At 44.6% G+C, this 15122-nt stretch overlaps 1 protein-coding gene across 2 annotated transcripts in view; it reads right to left on the minus strand.

Moving 5' to 3' along the window:
- Positions 1–15122, minus strand: part of LOC143997523 (uncharacterized) — a 187801-nt gene that overhangs the window by 31892 nt on the left and 140787 nt on the right. Inside the window, exon 2 of one of the 2 annotated variants that reach the window (XM_077493178.1) lies at positions 9353–9519. The exons of the other annotated variant lie outside the window; for it this stretch is intronic. The gene's annotated coding sequence lies outside the window, so the exon portion shown is untranslated. The remainder of the gene's footprint in view (positions 1–9352; positions 9520–15122) is intronic. 2 annotated transcript variants of the gene reach the window in all.

Raw genomic sequence — 15122 nt, forward strand, 5'->3', positions numbered from 1 at the left:
GACAAGCACGTTGGACCCTTTTCTTTTCCAGGTTTAATTTTGTTATTTCATACCGCCCTGGGTCAAGGAATGGTAAAGCTGATGCCCTATCACGGATGTTGTCTGGGCCTCTCCAGGAAAGCACCTCTGAATGTACAATCCTGCCTCAAAAGAACTTCCTAAGGGCCATGAGTTCGAAGACATTTCTTAATCTTCTCAAGGAGGGGTATGAGAATGACCCACTTCTTAATAATCCTCAAGTACAACAATGGTTTTTGGACTCAAGCGCATTGCCTCTATGTACCTGAATCAGTTCGGGTAGAAGCCCTCAGGTTGGTACATGACTCTAAACTTGCTGATCATTTTGGGGTTTCTAAGACAGAAGAACTCTTTTCACGTTCCTTTTGGTGGCCTGGGTACAAGAAAGATGTTAAGAGTTATGTGGCTTCATGTCTAACCTGTGCTCGCAATAAGACACCTCGATCTTCTCCTCTGGGGTTACTTCTACCACTACCTGTTCCATCAAGACCATGGGGGTCAATTTCTATGGACTTTGTGGTTGACCTTCCTCTTTCAAAAGGGATGACCACCATTCTGGTAGTCGTTGACCGTCTCACTAAGATGGCTCATTTTATTCCAGTTAAAGGGGTACCCTCCGCCAAACATACTGCTGAGGTAATGGTTAGAGAAGTTTTTAAACTTCATGGAATTCCCGATGATGTGGTGTCTGACAGAGGGGTACAGTTTACGTCAAAATTTTGGAGACGTTTTTGCTCAGCTTTGGGTGTAACAGTTAATCTGTCCTCGGCTTTTCATCCGCAGTCTAATGGTCAGACCGAGAGGACCAATCAAACTCTGGAGCAATACCTTCGATGTTTCGTGATTTATCTTCAGGATGACTGGGTGGACTACCTTCCTACGGCTGAGTTTGCTTATAATAACTCTAAACATAGTTCCACATCCCAAAGCCCATTTTTCTTAAACACCGGGTATCATGCAGTTTTTATTCCTGATCTCCCCATCTCAACTTCAATTCCTGCTGTTACCAACAGACTAACTTCATTACATGAGATCCAGGAGAAATTGACTGATACATTGGAGGCGCAGGAATATTACAAGAAGGCTGCTGACAGACATCGTAGGTCTATTCCCACTTTTCAAGTAGGTGAGAAAGTTTGGTTATCTACCAAAAATGTAAACGTTCAAGTTCCATGTGCTAAGTTGGGTCAAAAGTTTATGGGACCTTTTGAGATTTCTGCTCAAATCAACCCGGTCACTTTTCGGCTAAAACTTCCTGACAATATGAAGATTCACCCTGTGTTTCATATATCACTACTCAAACTATTTCATGAAAATACTTTTTCTGGAAGAATTCAGCCTCCTCCTCCACCTGTTGAGGTACAGGGTGAAGAAGAATTTGTGGTGGGAAAAATTCTTGACTCCAGGATCTCTAGGAACAAATTGCAATATTTGGTTCAATGGGATAAATATGGGCCAGAAGAAAATTCTTGGGAGCCTGAGGAGAATGTTCATGCCCCTAGATCAGTGATGGCGAACCTTGGCACCCTAGATGTTTTGAAACTACATTTCCCATGATGCCCATGCATTCTGCAGTGTAGTTGAGCATCGTGGGAAATGTAGTTCCAAAACATCTGGGGTGCCAAGGTTCGCCATCACTGCCCTAGATTAACAAGGGAATTCCACCAGAGGTTTCCTCAGAAACCTGGCCCTAAGACGTCCAGGGGACGTCCTGGGAGGAGGCGAGTACTGTTAGGACCTGGGCTTGAACTTGGGACCTCTGGTGTGTCTGGCAGCGACTCTGCTTGCTGAGCCCCCTGGAATGCTGGACAGCTCCTTGGACAATTCCTTGAGTGATCTTGTCTTGAATCTTGTTTGCCTTGAACCTTGAACCCTTTGCTCCTCCCATGAAATTCCTGATTTAAGCCATGTCTCTGCACTTCCTGGTTGCCAGAATCTTGTGCCTTCTCCAGCCAATATCTTGCTTCTATCTCTCCTGTTGCCGACCGTATCCTCGCTACCATTCGTTACCCACATTTGGCTTGTTCCTGGACTACGCTTCTGCTGAATCCCAACCTGCAACTATTGGTTACCGACTCTTTGGCTTGTTTCTCAACTACGCTTCTGCTTGATCCCTACCTGCTATATCTGCTACCAGAACCCGGCTTGCTCACCTCCTGGTGGGGCTATCCTGAGGACCGCGACCTGGCACTAACACGCAGCCAAGCCCATCTCCACCTTCGGGAGCTCTGGTGAATACCGGTTAGTGCTTAGACCCCGCACCTCAGGTGAACCCATGTCATCAGCCAGGGTGACCTGTGTGAATATCTGCTCTGCTGCTATAGCTACTGGCCTCTGAGCCTGACTCCAGACCGTGACAAGCGTATATAGTTTTTTAGTGGAAAGTGCTGGCTTACCTCTTATTATATGTTGTTGGTTGATAGTTTGGGTCTGGTTGGGGAGCTCCTGAATTCCGTGGTACCAGACCACTTCCCCCACATAGGATTGCACCCTTCTGAGGGCCCCTTGCAGGAGCCCTGAGCGTGTAACGAGACTAGTTCTCTCATACGCCAGTGGCGTTTTAGCTCATTGGGATCACTACTAGCTCGGTGATCCTCTCCCTGGTATTGCCCCTCTTCTTTCCCTCACCCTTCCCTTTCTCTCCTGCCCCCTTCCCCCCATTTTTTTCCTTGCTTCCCCTTGCCCCTGCTCTCTACTGAGGCCATGTGCTTGTCTGAGACCCTTAGGATAATGTCTATTAACATCAGGGGACTCAATACCCCAGAGAAACGGTCCATGGTACTAAACAACCTAAGACATTCGAAAGCCCATATATGCTTCCTCCAGGAAACTCATTTCCGAGCTGATAGACCACAACCACTCCATGATCGCTGTTTCCCAGTTGCCTACCACAGGTGCTCCTCTGAGTCCAAATCTAAAGGGGTCATAATGCTGATGCGCTCCAGAACTCCATGAACATTCCAAGACCAATGGAGTGATATTGAGGGACGTGCCCTATTCGTGAAAGGAACCCTGGGCGGATCCCTCATCACACACTAATAAACCTTTACCTCCCCAACACTGACCAGATCGGCTTCCTGGAGCCAATTCTGACAAGGTTACAGGATTTTGCTGAGGGGGCGGTGATCCTGGGTTGGCGATCTGAACTTTGCCATGGATCTTTCCTTAAACACTTCTAGGCAGTCCTCTCAGGTTTCATACGTGGCACTTAAGTGTCTGAAGAATAAATTTTATTCTTTTCACCTGGTAGATGTCTGGAGGATCCTCAACCCTAACCAGCGGGCATACACATTCTACTCCCTTCCCCATGATTCCTACACCAGAATTGATCTTTTCCTGCTTCCCCAGTCTCTCCTTTCCAGGGTGAGATCCGCTTCAATAGGCAACATCACCTATTCCGATCACTCCCCGGTATTTGTTGATATAGATATCCTAGCCCCAGTCCCATAACAATGGCAGCAGAAGCTTAATGAGACCCGGATTCAGACCCCGGAGGTCATGGAGGAGGTCGCCAGAGAGCTTATGTTTTTTACCTCAAATGCCGCCACCGGTAGCTCCCCCATGATGGTTTCGAGGCCCACAAGTGCGCCATCTGCTGAACGGCTCAAGAAGGAGAGATCGCAGCAAACTCTCGACCTTCTCAGCAAAATTAGGGCCCTGGAAGCCACCCACAAGTGATCGTTAGCCAAGCACACACTGGCGGACCTCTCCTCCCAATTGAGGGCTCTGGCACTGCTTAGGGCCAAAGCAGTTCTTGCGAAAGGCAAGTGCTCCTTTTATGAACATGACAACAAATGTGGTAAGATAGTGGCCAGGGCTCAGAGAAACCAGAGGGCCTTTATCCCGGAGATATTGGGGGAGGGAAACTCTAAGGTTTATGCCACGGAGGAAATAGCAGAGCGGTTCCGTAAGTATTATACCTCACTGTATAACCTGCCGCGCCAATCCTTGGGAAGAGATAGGTCCCTGGAATGAGAGGCCATTTGGGATTAAATCCAGAAATCGAGCCTTCCTCGGTTGCCAGAGGAGGCCTTGACAGCCATGGAGGTGCCTCTCTCGGGGGAAGAGGTAACTCTTGCCCAAATGCATAGTGGTAAAGCCCCGGGCCCGGACGGGTACTCGCTTCCCTACTACAAGATCTTCGGGGACTTGTTACGCCTGTATTTTTTAGTGGCCTATAACAAGGCCGGAGAGGGTGGGTCTCTTCCGGACAATACCCTATGGCAGGGGTTGACAAATTTGCTTGGAATCTAGGAGCCAGCTAAAAAAGTTAGGAGCCAGGTCGGTGACGGCGATCTGGACCTGTCCCTGGCCTGACATGGAGACGAGTGAGGGGAAGATAGCCCCCAGCCCCCCACATATGAGATCACCTCTCATTGGACACACCGCTCGAGTGCTAAATGGCCGCTGTGATTGGTCATTTAGCATGATCTGTGATTGGCTGTATCCAAGGGACACAGCCAACACAGAACTTCCCCGATGCTCGCCCATGGCGGCGTGCAGAGGGGAAGTAAACAGGAGGATGTCTAGGGACGCCCTCCCGACAATTGGTGTCCGCGCTGTAGACATCTTTCGTCTATAGTGTGGGCACGAAGTGGTTAACAAAAGAATGTGACTATTATTTCCGACATATTCCCGCTCATTTACTGCCATTTCCCTGCTAAGGGTTCGATCAGGTCCGCCTGAAAAACTGACAGGTGAACCTGATCAGACAGCCCTTGTGAAAGGGGTCAAGCAGGGAGGATTACAAATAATATTTTTTTTTTCCTTAATTAAAATAATTTTTTTTTTTACTTTTTACAAAAAAAAAAAAAAAATATATATATATATATATATATATATATATATATATATATATATATATATATATATATATATATATATAATTAAATTAATAAATAAATTAATACATTTAATAATATATATATAATATAATGAGAAGCCATTTACCAGCCACCACACTCACCGTTGGGCAAAAAACAGGCAGGGGAGCTTCACTCCATTAGGAATTAGCATTATTGGAATAGGGTGTAATTTCTACATCCACCACAAGATGGCGCCAGACTACCGAAAGATTTTAGAAGGCCGCAAAGCCGCGGCCTCAATTACTGGCCGGCGCGGCCCGATGGAATTGCGCGGCGGAGTTCGGGGTCCAAATGGAGACAGGATACCCCAGCAGCGTTGCCCCAGTCGCCAGGACACGAAATCTAGGCGTAAATGCGACCTGGCGACCGGGGTTTGTCGAGCCCTGCCCTATGGGCATTAATAACGGTGAATCCCAAAGAGGGCAAAGACCCCCTTCACTGCCAAAACTATAGGCCTATCTTCCTCCTCAACATGGATCTCAAGATCTTCACCAAGGCTCTCTCAATGTGCCTGTCGGAGTGGATCCTCTCTCTGGTTCACTTAGACTAGGTGGGTTTTGTGCTCTGGAGGGAGGCGAGGGACAATACCACAAAGGCGATCAACCTGATTCACGTGGACAAGACACGGAAAACCCCGATGCTACTCCTGTCAACAGACGCGGAGAAGGCGTTTGATCAGGTGAATTGGCCTTTTCTATTTGAAACCCTGCGTCAGGTGAGTCTGGGCCAGCGGATGATGCATTGGATAGGGGCCATTTATTCCAATCCTTCTGCCCATGTGAAGATGAATGGCCAACTGTCAGCCTTCATCAGGATATTCAACAGAACGAGGCAGGGTTGTCCCCTGTCACCGTTGATCTTTATCCTGACCCTGGAACCTCTCCTCCGACTAGTCAGAGACAACCCTAACATAACGGGACTCCATTTTAGCGCCACTTTGACCCCTAAAATTGTGGCTTTTGCTGATGATTTACTATTTTTGCTAACCAACCCTCTGACATCCTTATTGGTAATGGTGGAAATGCAGAAGTATGGCAAACTTTCATTCTTTAAGGTTAACTACCAGAAATCAGGGGTGTTAAATGTCTCTCTGCCGATTTCTCTGGCAACTTTACTGAGGGCGGACTTCTCCTTTAAGTGGGCTAGGTCCAGCATCAAATATTTAGGTATCCACCTGCCGAAGAATATGGAAGACATCTTCCCTCTCAACTTTACCCCTCTTCTGACAGACATCAAAAAAGATCTCCAAACCTGGCAAAAGGTTATGTTTTCCTGGTTTGGACACTTTAGTATTGTCAAAATTAATGTCATGCCCAGAATATTATATCACTTATGCCGGGTACACACGATCAAACAATCCGGTGGAAAAGTCAAACTCAAGTCCGCCAAACAATCCCCCCGTGTGTAGCCTCCGGCATACTTTTTTGACCCGAAAGTACGGAGGACTTAGAATGGCGTGTTGCACTCCAATCTTCCTGCCGAACTCGCATTTCGGCGGACAATCCGGCCGTGTGCATGCCAGTCCGCCGTACTTTTGAAATGAGCGGACTTTTCCCGCCCGGAGAAAAGTCCGCTCATTTTGAGACGTCGCTGGCCCCGCCGCCTGGTATGGACTTAAAGGGGAACCCCAACGCCGAAAAAAATCGGCGTGGGGGTCCCCCCCAAGTCCACAACAGACCCTTGTCCGAGCACGCTACCCGGCCGGCCAGGAAAGGGGGGGCGAGCGAGCGCCCCCCCCCCCTCCTGAGCCGTACCAGGCCGCGTGCCCTCAACATGGGGGGTGCCTTGGGGAAGGGGGGCCGCGCGGCCCCCCCACCCCAAAGCACCTTGCCCCCATGTTGATGAGGACAAGGGCCTCTTCCCGACAACCCTGGCCATCTGTTGTCGGGGTCTGCGGGCGGGGGGCTTATCGGAATCCGGGAGCCCCCTTTAATAAGGGGGCCCCCGGATACCGGCCACCCACCCTATGTGAATGAGTATGGGGTACAATGTACCCCTACCCATTCACCTGTAAAACCATTCACGTCTCCTTCGCGGGCCCCGCCTACCTGGAGACGCGCTCGAAATGAGCGGACTTTCCTCCGCGTTTGTGGGGGCGAGTCCGTTCATTTCAAAAGTAGGGCGGATAGTACGGCGGACTTAGTACGCCGTATTAGTCCGCTCAAAAAGTGCCGTGTGTGGGCAAGTAGCCCGTTTGGAAAGTCCGACGGACAGTCTGGCGGGAAGTCCGCCAGACTAAGTACGTCGGACATACTGCTACGTGTGTACGCGGCTTTACAGGCTCTCCCAATTATAATACCGAGCGTCTATCTCTGCGCGGTGAATAGAGTGTTAGTTACGTTTCTTTGGGCCCAAAAACCACCAAGACTGGTGAAATCTATTCTACGTCTACCAAAACTGCGGGAGGGATGGCATTTCCTGATGTCATATGACGAGAGTCATAGATTGGGGCCGACATGGAACACTTAAACAATGGGTCCAGGTGGAGCGGCTCCTCTCAGGAGTGGATTTGGAGGGACTACCCTGGTGTCAGCAGAATCTTCCACGTCACGCTATACTTCATCCCACGGTGGGTGAAACTTGGCGGATAATCCAAAAAGCAGTTTGGGAGTATTCGGTGGCACCAAGCCCCTCTCCAATAATGCCAGGGATTACTAATCCGGCCCGGGTCTCAGCGACCCCAATTTCTAGAATCTAAAGGAGGTAGGCAGATCTCAACTTGGTTAATTCATCAGTCATGGTAAGTGGATGACCAGGGAGAGCATCATGCAGGATCCCCTTTTTGCGAACCTCACATTCTGGCAGAAGCTACAGTTGGCTCACTTTTTGGGATCACAGCCCACCCCGACCCCTACGGGAGGGCCCTGATGCCCTTTGAACTTTTGTGCACAGAGCAGGGGCCAAACCACCATACAATCTCGTTGGCCTACCAAACCCTCGTAACACCCCCAGAAGGTTACAGACCCCCCTACATAGCCAAGTGGGAATTTGACTTGGCTAAATGAGAGACAGGTGGAGAGGCTTTTCCTCCTCTCGAGTAAGACCTCGGTATGTGCCCAACAGCAGAAATCAGGGTACAAGATATTGTCTATGTTCTGGACAGAGGTACATGACATAATGCAAAGGTTCACAGATTGGGTGCTGCCCCGGTCAGCTGAGTTCTTTCTCCTACATCACCATACCGAGCAGGGCCTATCAGAAATCTATCTTATCTCTCCGGGTCACGGCAGCAAAAAGTTGCATCCCCTTGTAGTGGAAGCGGAAGGAGCCCCAGAGGCTGGATGTCTGGCTGAAAAAGGTGGTGGAATTCATAGAATGGAGGACTATTTGCTAGAGTTTTACTACTCGGAAGCTTATGCTCGGCTGATGGCATGCTTGGCCACTTAGTTTAGTGGACCTGGAGTGAGTTGCTGCTGCCCGGTGGAGAATCTGGAGGCAAGACTTACTAACCTTCTCATATACCCTTCCTGAGGAGGGGTTTCTCCCCGAGGTCCCCCACCCTCCCCCTCTCCTTTTTTTTTTCTCTCCCCCTCCTTCTTCTCTCCCCCCCCCCCCCCCCCGCATAAAGTTCAGCTTTTTTTCTCAACTCCCCTTTAACGAACTGATGACGGGTCATCCTACCCCTAGGGGAAAAACTAGTGGACTAAAGAGTATACAGCTAACAGGATACAGGGTGCCCTGGGCAATCTTGAATACCACCCAATCTGGCAGATCATAAAAAACAGGTAGTTACGATTTACCCACTACCAAAGGTGTTATTTTGTTAACTCTGTATAAATAGGTGACACCCATTTGAGATGTTACATATAAGAGATATTATTCTCTACATATAGCGGAGTTTTAGACTGCTTTTTGTTGAATAAAAGATTATTTAGAATCATTATTCTAAAAATGGCAGTGTACTCACAATACAGAGTGTAAATATCGCACTCTGTAGACGAGACGATATTGCTTTTGAGAGTTGTATTATTAGTTAAGTTTTTTTTATTAGTATGGGTTGTATTATTATACATAGCATTTTATTTTTATACATTATACATAGCAGACCAATAGGACAGTTTATATTTCGCTTAATATTGCAGAGAGTAGGTATTGCGGTTAACAGTATAGAGATCGGGAGCGTTAATTGCAGTAGCTTCAAAATGACTGAGAACTAAAACATGAGTGATTGTTGTACTACACATTCAGTTTCCTAATGCAAAGTGATACTAGCTAAATGTGAGAATAGCAATAAAACTGTTCACATCGGTAGCTAGAGATAATTGAATATGTGCAGTGTGTAGCAATAAGATGGTCTTGTATTATCCTAAAATTAGCAGTAGACTTTATTAAGGTGAGTAGGTTTACCAGGATTTAGGCATAGCAATCTCTGTAATCTAATGATACATTTAGCAAAATAAGAAAGGATAATATTTAAACAGTATATACAGGTCAAGTTTAAATGGAAATACACAAAATATCTAGCTTACCTTTACATTGTTCAAGAGAGCGTTGCAAAGTAATACCAAGGCAGAGTGTCGCAATAGCAATTAGATGAGATAATTGCCGTATAACATGAAATATCAGCAACGACGTAACTAGGTATCTATCATTTTTCAGGATCCTTACGTGTCTTTAATCATGTAGTGAGTATAATCTAAATAGAGCATAAGGATGAGAAAGCATAATAACTGGCAGAGTATGACATGGCAAAGAGACAAACTGCATTAGAAATGTGAGATAGATGAAATCCCCATTAATTACTCTTACAGGTAACCATTAATACAGTTAACACAGCTACATACTACAAAGTGTGAGCTAAGCAGCTAAAGGATATACATTATATAAGAATAAATTGATTTAGCTTGAAAATTCCAAAGTGTAAATCGATCCATTAATTTTCGGAAACTTATGTTAAGAACGAAGACGGCTTACACTGGCTGTTGTCAGTAACAATAGCCAGTGTAGGTGTTGGTTATCAGTAACCCTGAACGTAGTAGTGTGTGTTATCAGTAACCCTGAATGTTAAGAGAGTTTACATAAGGATGTATGCTTGATGTGAATGCAAAATAGTTGCGATATGTTTTATTAATGTAATCAGGACTTTATTGCTTTCTTTTGCTGTTGCAAGTACAACTCAATCATGTAAACCATCCCACGGCTTTCATCCCACGGATTTTCTCACATTTTTATGCGGTTAAAAGAAATATGTTGTCAGTGTGATAATCAGTGTGACAGTTATAGTCGAGAAAAAGAAGTAATACACAAAATAGAGTCAAACCGTAGAAGAGTTTATTCTCTTATGCCATGATAGTCGATATTGATTGAGCAGTAAAACTGTTTGCTAAAGGTTTAAGATACTTTTATTCTCTACATATAGCAGCAGAGTTTTAGTGTTAGCATATTTTCTAACAATGGCAGAGTGTACGTTTGGGAGTTAGACGCTATGCCTTGGTTTTGAGAGTTGTATAAAAGAGGAGACAATATGACATTTAAATGGCTTAATATCACAGGAAGGAAGTATCGCAGTTCAACGGTAAGAGATTGAAAGCTTAGTTGTATTAGCTTCAAAATAGCTGAGAAATAGTTGCATTCATCTAAATTGAAAATAAATGCCGGTACCACAGAGAAAGCTGATATTAGATGAGTTGATCTTTGCATTAAACAATCCCTTTCCTATTGCAGAGAGATACCAGCTTAATGTCAAGAAAAGTAATAAAACCTTTTACATCAGTAGCGATCGTTAGTTGCATTACTCTTAACCACTTAAGGACCGCCGTATTGCCATTGTACGTCATCGCAATGGCACAGGCAGGCACAAGCACGTACATGTACGTGCCTGCCTTCCAGCGGGTGGGGGGTCCGATCGGACCCCCTCCCGCTGGATACGGCGGTCCGGTTCGCTTCAGGAGCGATCCGAGATGAGGAGATGGCCGTTGGTTTCTGGCTACCCCCTCTGGATCGCTCCTGGCCAATGAGAAGCTTCCTCCCACTGTGTATTGTATACACAGGAAGGAGGAAGTGATGTCATTCTCCTCGGGGCGGTCTTTTTGACCGGACTACGAGGAGAAGACTAAAAGTAAGTGCACCAAAACACTACTCTAACACATAGGTACACATAGGTATACAAACCCCCCCCCCCCCCGATCCGCCCCCCCTCCCCCCCCAGTCACAGTGTCACTGAGTGCAGTGATCATTTATTTACTGATCACTGCATTCAGTGTCAGTTGTAACAGTAAAAACTGTCAGGGCAGTTAGTGTTAGGTCCAAGGTAGCCCCCTACCCCCCCAATAAAGGTTTAACCCCCTGATTGCCCCTAGAGTTAACCCTTTCACCCCCTTTTGCCAGTGTCACTAAGCGATCATTTTTCTGATCGCTGCATTAGTGTCGCTAGTGTCGCTAGTTATTTTTTTAAGTTCACCGCCAGGTTTTTATATCGCTAGGTACCCCGATATACTACCCAATAATGGTTTTAACCCCCTGATTGCCCCTAGTTAACCCTTTCACCCCCTTTTGCCAGTGTCACTAAGCAATCGTTTTTCTGATCGCTGCATTAGTGTCACTAGTGCCGCTAGGTAGCTAGTTATTTTTTTAGGTTCACCGCCAGGTTTTTATAGCGCTAGGTACCCCGATATACTACCCAATAATGGTTTTAACCCCCAGATTGCCCCTAGTTAACCCTTTCACCAGCGATCACAGTATAAGTGTCACTGGTGACGCTGGTTAGCCAGTTAGTTATTTAGGTTCCCCGTCAGGTTTTTATACAGCGCCAGGGACCCCCATATACTACCTAATAAAAATTTGAACCCCCTGATTGCCCCTAGTTAACCCTTTCACCACTGATCACCGTATAAGTGTTACGGGTGACTCTGGTTAGTTTGCTTTTTATAGCATCAGGGCACCCACCATTTATTACCCAATAAAGGTTTAACCCCCTGATCACCCGGCGGGTGATATCAATTAGGTTTTAGGGTCAGGATCTGCATCGCCCCAGGCAGCGCTAGGTTAGTGCCAGTACCGCTAACACCCACACGCAAAGCATAAACCTCCCATAGTGGTATAGAATCTGAACAGATCAATATCTGATCTGATCAGATCTATACTAGCATCCCCAGCAGTTTAGGGTTCCAAAAAAACGCATTGTTAGCGGGATCAGCCCAGATACCTGCTAGCACCTGCGTTTTGCCCCTCCGCCCAGCCCACCCAAGTGCAGTATCGATCGATCACTGTCACTTACAAAACACTAAACACATAACTGCAGCGATCGCAGAGTCAGGCCTGATCCCTGCGATCGCTAACTGTTTTTTTGGTAGCATTTTATATTTAAATCCGGAAGGCAGTGCTTGGTTTTCGGGGTCCCGTACGTGGCTAGGCTCCCAAAAAGTCCCCCACATGTGGTATCCCCGTACTCGGGAGAAGCAGAAGAATTTATTTTGGGGTGTAATTTGACTTATGCCCATAGCATGTGTGAGCAATATATCATTTAGTGACAACTTTGTGCAAAAAAAAAATTGTAAAATTCCTGCAACTTGTGGCAAAATATAAAATATTTCATGGACTCAACATGCCTCTCAGTAAATAGCTTGGGGTGTCTACTTTCAAAAATTGGGTCATTTGGGGGGTTTTGTGTTATTTTGGTATTTTATGGCCTTCGAAACTGTGATAGGTAGTGAGGAGTGAAATCAAAAATTTGCACCCTTAGAAACCCTGAAGGCAGTGATTGGTTTTCGGGGTGCCGTACGCAGCTAGACTCCCAAAAAGTCCCACATATGTGGTATCCTCGTAATCAGGAGAAGCAGCAGAATATATTTTGGGGTGCAATTCCGCATATAACTATGGCATGTGTGAGCAATATATCATTTAGTGACAACTTTTTGTAAACTTTGTTTTTTTTTTGTGTCATTATTCAATCACTTGGGACAAAAAAAAAAAATATTCAATGGGCTCAACATGCCTCTCCACAACTTCCTTGGGGTGTCTACTTTCCAAAATCGGGTCATTTGGGGGGGGGGGGGGTTTGTGTTATTTTGGCATTTTATGGCCTTCGAAACTGTGATAGGTAGTGAGGAGTGAAATCAAAAATTTGCACCCTTAGAAATCCTGAAGGCAGTGATTGGATTTCGGGGTACCGTACGCGGCTAGACTCCCAAAAAGTCCCACATATGTGGTATCTCCGTACTCAGGAGAAGCAGCAGAATATATTTTGGGGTGCAATTCCACATATAACTATGGCATGTGTGAGCAATATATCATTTAGTGACAACTTTTTGTAAACTTTTTTTTTTTTTGTGTCATTATTCAATCACTTGGGACAAAAAAAAATATTCAATGGGCTCAACATGCCTCTCCACAACTTCCTTGGGGTGTCTACTTTCCAAAATGGGGTCATTTGGGGGGGTTAGTACTGCCCTGCCATTTTAGCACCTCAAGAAATGAGATAGGCAGTCGTAAATGAAAAGCTGTGTAAATTCCAGAAAATGTACTCTAGTTTGTAGACGCTATAACTTTTGCGCAAACCAATAAATATACGCTTTATTGGCATTTTTTTTACTAAAGACATGTGGCTGAATAAATTTTGCCCTAAATGTTTGACTAAAATTTAGTTTATTCGATTTTTCTTATAACAAAAAGTAGAAAATATTATTTTTTCTCAAAATTTTCGGTCTTTTTCCATTTATATCGCAAAAAATAAAAATCGCAGAGGCAATCAAATACCATCAAAAGAAAGCTCTATTTGTGGGAAGAAAAGGACGCAAATTTTGTTTGGGTACAACATTGCATGACCGCGCAATTACCAGTTAAAGCAGTGCAGTGTGAAATTGTAAAAAGACCTCTGGTCCTTAGGCTGTTTATTGGTCCGGGGCTAAAGTGGTTAATATGTGCAGCTTATCACGTAGCCATAAAAGATGGTTTTGTGAGAATGTTGCATTACCGCAAAATTGATATGGATGTAAAAAAGTTCCATAAATTTTAAGAAACATATGGACTTGCTTATCTCACATTTTGCTGCGGTAAAATGTTAAATGTTGTAAATGTGGTAGTTAAGGTGGAGAAAAAGAAGTCATACACAAAATAGAGCACAAAACAGAATCCTATTGCAGAGAGATACCAGCTTAAAGTCGGAATAGCAATACAACTGTTTACTTCGGTGGTTTCCACCGATTATAAGCTTAATGTAAAATCAGTAATTGAAATCAGTAAGTATTAAGATTTTAAGACGGTTTTATTAATGCAATCATGTAAAACGTCCCACTGCTTTTATCACATTTTGAGGCGGTTAAAATAAATGTGTTGCCAGTGAGATAATAGGTGTGACAGTTAAGGTGGAGAAAAAGAAAATAAACAACAGTGGAAGAGTTGGTTTTCTTTTGACTAATGTCGGAATAGCAATAAAAATGTTTACTTCAGTGGTTTCCACTGATTATCAGCTTAATGTGAAAACAGTAATTGAAATCAGTAAATGTTAAGATTTTAAGACGGTTTTATTAATGTGATCTGGACTTTATTTAGCTGTTGCAACCTCAAATCAATCAGGTAATCCGTCCCACTGCTTATCTCACATTTTGAGGCAGTTAAAACGAATGTGTTGTCAGTGAGATAATCAGTGTGACAGTTAAAGTGGAGAAAATAAGTAACACGCATCATAGAGTCAAACAGTTTGCTAAAGATTTAAGATAATATAAGTTTTATTCTCTACTTATAGCGGAGTTTTATTGTTAGCATGATCGAATTTTCTAAAAATGACAGATTGTAAGTATGGCAGGTTGACGACATCCCTTGGTTTTGAGAGTTGTATAATATAGTAGACCAATATGACATTTAAATGGGTTAATATTACAGGGAGGAAGTATCGCAGTTCAACGGTAAGAAATTGAAAGCTTGGTTGCATTAGCTTCAAAATAGCTGAGAAATAGTTGCATTAGTCTAAATTGAAAGATATGCCGGTACCACAGAGAAAGCTGATATTAGACGTGCTGATCTCTGCATTAACTTTCCTATTGCAGACAGATACAAGCTTAATGTAAAGAAAAGCAATAAAACTGTTTACATCGGCAGTGAGAGATAGTTGCATTAGTCTTAATATGTGCAGGTAGCAAAATGATGGTTTTGTGCAAATTTGGCATTACCGTAAAATTGATATAGATGTAAAATAGTTCCATTAATTTCCTCAAACATATGGCAGGAAGACGGCTTACACTGACTTTTGTCCTTTTCGATTTTTCAGCATAATGTCAGGATATCAGTAAAACTGAGAGCAGG

This window comes from Lithobates pipiens, unplaced genomic scaffold (genome assembly GCF_037356315.1).
Source record: "Lithobates pipiens isolate NorthernLeopardFrog02 unplaced genomic scaffold, aLitPip1_a1.2 Scaffold_19, whole genome shotgun sequence".
In the NCBI taxonomy this organism is placed as follows: Eukaryota; Metazoa; Chordata; class Amphibia; order Anura; family Ranidae; genus Lithobates; species Lithobates pipiens.